The 4,205-nt window shown below is 36.3% G+C and overlaps 1 pseudogene; it reads left to right on the top strand.

Moving 5' to 3' along the window:
• Positions 1–776: 776 nt before the first annotated feature.
• Positions 777–1,259, top strand: LOC139016963 (large ribosomal subunit protein eL29 pseudogene; annotated as a pseudogene).
• The last annotated feature ends 2,946 nt before the right edge of the window (positions 1,260–4,205 follow it).

The following is a 4,205-nucleotide window of genomic DNA, read 5'->3' as shown; positions in this document are numbered from 1 at the left end:
ACCTATAAACAATTTATGTATCTTCTACTTTATCACATGTGAAATAAATATCTATTTCCAACTGGCAATAGGATATTTGTTTTTGTTTAATAAATAAATTTATTAAATTTAAGAATAGATAGAGATATCTCCCAAAAATCTTACAAAAAGATTTTTCTTTTTAATAATATACCTTTGGAAATCATTTTCTTCTTTCCCTGCTTCTGTACTTGTTAACAATAAATGACACAACGAGTGGGTTTAGGGGGAACCAGTGGGGCATGTCTACTACTTTCATTGTGGTTGCTTGGGAGACATCATACCTTTTCACCTCTGTGTAAAAGTTGTGTTTTATCCTTATCATCCTAGAGAAGAAGTTTTCAAAGTGTGTTATAGAAATTCCTGAGCGTCCCTAAGAGGTCTTTGAGGTCATAATAATACCAAGATGGCATTTGCGTTTTTCTTTCATTCTATGAGTATGCAGTGGAGTTTTGCAGGGGCCACATGAAGTATGCTATTGTGTCAGTTTGACTGCAGAACGCAGATAAGAGAATCCAGCTGTCTTCTATTAAGCCAGGCATTAAAGGTATTTGCAAAAATGTAAAACAATAACATTCTAAATATATTCATATGTAATGAGTTATTAATATTAACATATAGAGTTTATTATTGTGGCTTAAAGTGAATGAATGAATCAATATATTTTCAACATTTTCCTTTAATTTCTAATTTGGTAAATATCTATAGAGATGAACCACATTAAAAATATCATTCTTTAGGTGGATTTCGGTGCAGCTATGGCCAAGTCCAAGAACCATACCATGCACAACCAGTTCCCAAAATGACACAGAAGTAACATCAAAAAACCCTGATAACAAAGATACAAATCTCTGAAGAGGGTGGAGCCCAAGTTCCTGAGGAACATGCACTTTGCCAGGAAGCGTAAGGAAGGCCTGTAGACGATAGAGACCAACAATGTCAAGACCACGAGGGCACATGCTGAGGCTATCAAGGCCCTCAGAAAGCAGAAGGAGGTCAAGCCCAAGGTCCCAAAGTGAGGCAGCCACAGGCTCGGTCGACTTGCCTCTATTTCTCACCTCAAGCTTGGGAAACATGCTTGTGCCCACATCACCACGGGTTTCAGGCTCAGTTGGCCAAAGTCCAAGGCCAAGGCTCAAACTAAACCCCAGGCTGCAGCTCCAGCTTAGGCTCAGACTCTGGCTCCAACTCTGGCTTAGGTTCCCATAGGTTCCCAGGCCCCCACAAAAGCTCCACAGTAGAGGCCTTTGCCTGTTGATTGGAGGACAGAAGGACTGGTGTAACCCTGGGCTGCTATCTGCATGGAGCTAGTGTCCACCTGTGTTGATTGTACAAATAAACCTGAGGCAGGCAGGATCTGTCAAACAATAGTTTTTTTGTTCTCTTCATATAATAATAGATTTTAAGACCAAAATGTTTAAGCACTTCTCTCCTAAATCAGTGAGCCAGTGAATCTCATAACTCATATAGCTTTGTTGTTCCAGTAGCTAAAACAGTAACTTAACCAAATGGCCAAGATATCGCTTAATGCTGCACTGATGCCCAACTAAGCATTTGAATAAGTTTTATATGGTAAAATATCACATACAAGGGACATGTTAGGTACAGAAAAAACTAGACAGTAGCTAAAATAATTCGTGGTGATTAGTTAATCTTCTCAACTGAATCTAAATTAAGAGCCCAAAGATCATTTCTACTTTGGTTATAACCACGAGAAGCATATCCCAGTCATTCTTGAATATTTGTACTGATAATCCCGTAACATCTCCCTTGCTTTGCTGGCTTGGACAAAGTTGAGTGACTTAGTAAATGGAGATTTCACTGCAGTTTGAGAACTGTGATAAAGCTGAGTTGGCTTATCTTGTCCACACTTCTCTATACTTGATCCCTCTGGCTCTGCCAAGCCTTGCCCACTCCCTGGTTTACAAACTTATATTGGATGTTTTGAAATATAAAATATTATTTCTCCTTCCAAGACAGTGTAAGTTTGTATAACGAAACTAACACACACAAACTCTGTTTACATATTCAAATGAGAGGACTTAATTTCTAAAATATTATTTCAAAGGGGATTAGATTTTTATCTTTAGTCTACCAGTAGAGTTTTCTGAGAACTAGATGGAAATGGAAGATTTTAAAAGATCATGCTTGAGAAGATCATATGAATCTGACGAGAAGACAGGAAATTATAAATTTCTGAGGAAAAAAACAACAATTTTTTTCTACTTAGTTATGAGAAAAATTTCTAAAGAACAGATACAATTATGTAGTGAAAATGATTCTCAAATCAAGACAGTAGTCAGAGATCATACACTTCTTTAAAGCTGTGGACCTAAAAGATTGCTTGAAGCAGTTACTTTGAAATAGTAATAATCAATTGGATTCACCTTTAAGGGGAAAAGTATTCTTTCAGGCATTTGTAAACTTGGTGTCAGAATAAGAAAGGTCAGTGATTGACAAACTTATAAAGTAGTGTTACATACATCACATAGTTTTTACAAAAAACCCCCACAAACCCCACAAAAACCCAAAAAAGACACCTGTTTGCCTTCTTTTGATGTGGAAAAAAATCTTTGATTCTCTCTGGCACTGGTTTTTCTTTTCAAAAGGGTATTGCCTGGGTGAAATTCTTAAACTTCTTCTTTCTCACTTTATTCTTTGAAATGGTTCTTTACATGTTAAAAGTGATCCCGTACCATTATATGCTGCTGCAGCCTTGTCTGACCCTAAGCAAAGAGCCCACTAGCCTAATCCTGGTTGCCTGACCCAGAGAAGCTCTGAGATAAAAAGTGTATGTTATTCTGACCCTTTAAGTTTGTGGTAATTTGTCACGTAGCAATAGATTGCTAATATATAGCCCGTCTAGGTAGAAGAAACACTTCTGGACTAAAATTTGAATGCACTATTTTAAGATATTTTATTTAATTGCCCCATTAAATTATTATTGTAAAAAAAAGATAATATTCTGCATATCCTTAGAGAACTTGCTGCAAATCACTAGCCTATGCTTATGAATAAAGAATGAGGCTTGCTTGGATTTTAACACCACATGCTAAAACACTTTATCGCATCAAATTTCTATACTTTTGCTATCAGGAATTTTTGGATCTTCCCTTGCAATGTGCTGCTCTAGGGGTTTCTGATCATATTTAAAAAGAGAGGGCCAAAACCGGTTTGGCTCAGTGGATAGAGCGTCGGCCTGCGGACTGAAAGGTCCCAGGTTCGATTCCGGTCAAGGGCATGTACCTTGGTTGCGGGCACATCCCCAGTGGGAGATGTGCAGGAGGCAGCTGATCGATGTTTCTCTCTCATCGATGTTTCTAACTCTCTATCTCTCTCCCTTCCTCTCTGTAAAAAATCAATAAAATATATTTAAAAAAAAAAAAAAAAAGAGAGAAAGGAGAGCGAGAGTAAAAATAATTAATCAACTTTGGCTATTGAGATTAAGCCAGTATAAAATGCATAAAACTTGTACATAAAATTCATACTGTTGGAACTAGGTCAACTGACCTGGGTGAGTGGGGGAAAAGTACATATTCAGTACGTGTATTGCTGTCATTAAGAAAAAAAATGCAGTTCCTATCAATTAAGACTATTTTAAAGGGAATATCTATATTCAGCATATTAGAAATGAATAACTTTGATTAGAAGTGGAGATGCTATAGATTTTATTCTTCAGTGAAATCAGAATTTGGTATGCACAACTGCTATGAAGGAGGAATTGGATTGCTTTAAAGCTAGTGATAAATATTTATGGAAATAATCTAGACAGATAAGAAAATAACCAGTTTGGGTATGTAAGCTTTTTCCCTTGATTTTGGAAGGGTTGTTTTTTTTTAACTAATGTGTTTAGATTTTTTTTAAAAAATGAACCACAGTTAAACAAATAAAATACAAAGTTGGTAAATACTGGAGTTAAAAACTGTGTTGAAACTCTCTGAAAATCCAGACCCTCAACAATGTAGCTCTTTCTAAGAGGCCTGGTGTTCTGTCTACAGTTAACAGCTACAGTCTGTTTTTGGTTTTAATAAATATAGATTTTTAAAGTTCTTATTTAATTGCCCAGTTGAAGTTTCTTTTTTTTCAACTTCCAAGGTGTGTACCTGAGGTTACTTAAAGTCCCTCTATAGGTTCAGCCTATGACTGCCTGTAAAAAGGTGTTAGTAAATCTTTTATGACTATGAGAA

Source organism: Myotis yumanensis, unplaced genomic scaffold (genome assembly GCF_028538775.1).
Source record: "Myotis yumanensis isolate MYYU_CA2020_CCGP unplaced genomic scaffold, mMyoYum1.0.hap1 SCAF_9, whole genome shotgun sequence".
Lineage (NCBI taxonomy): Eukaryota > Metazoa > Chordata > Mammalia > Chiroptera > Vespertilionidae > Myotis > Myotis yumanensis.
The sequence above is the reverse complement of the archived record's forward strand: the minus strand, read 5'-3'. Positions and strand labels throughout refer to the sequence as shown.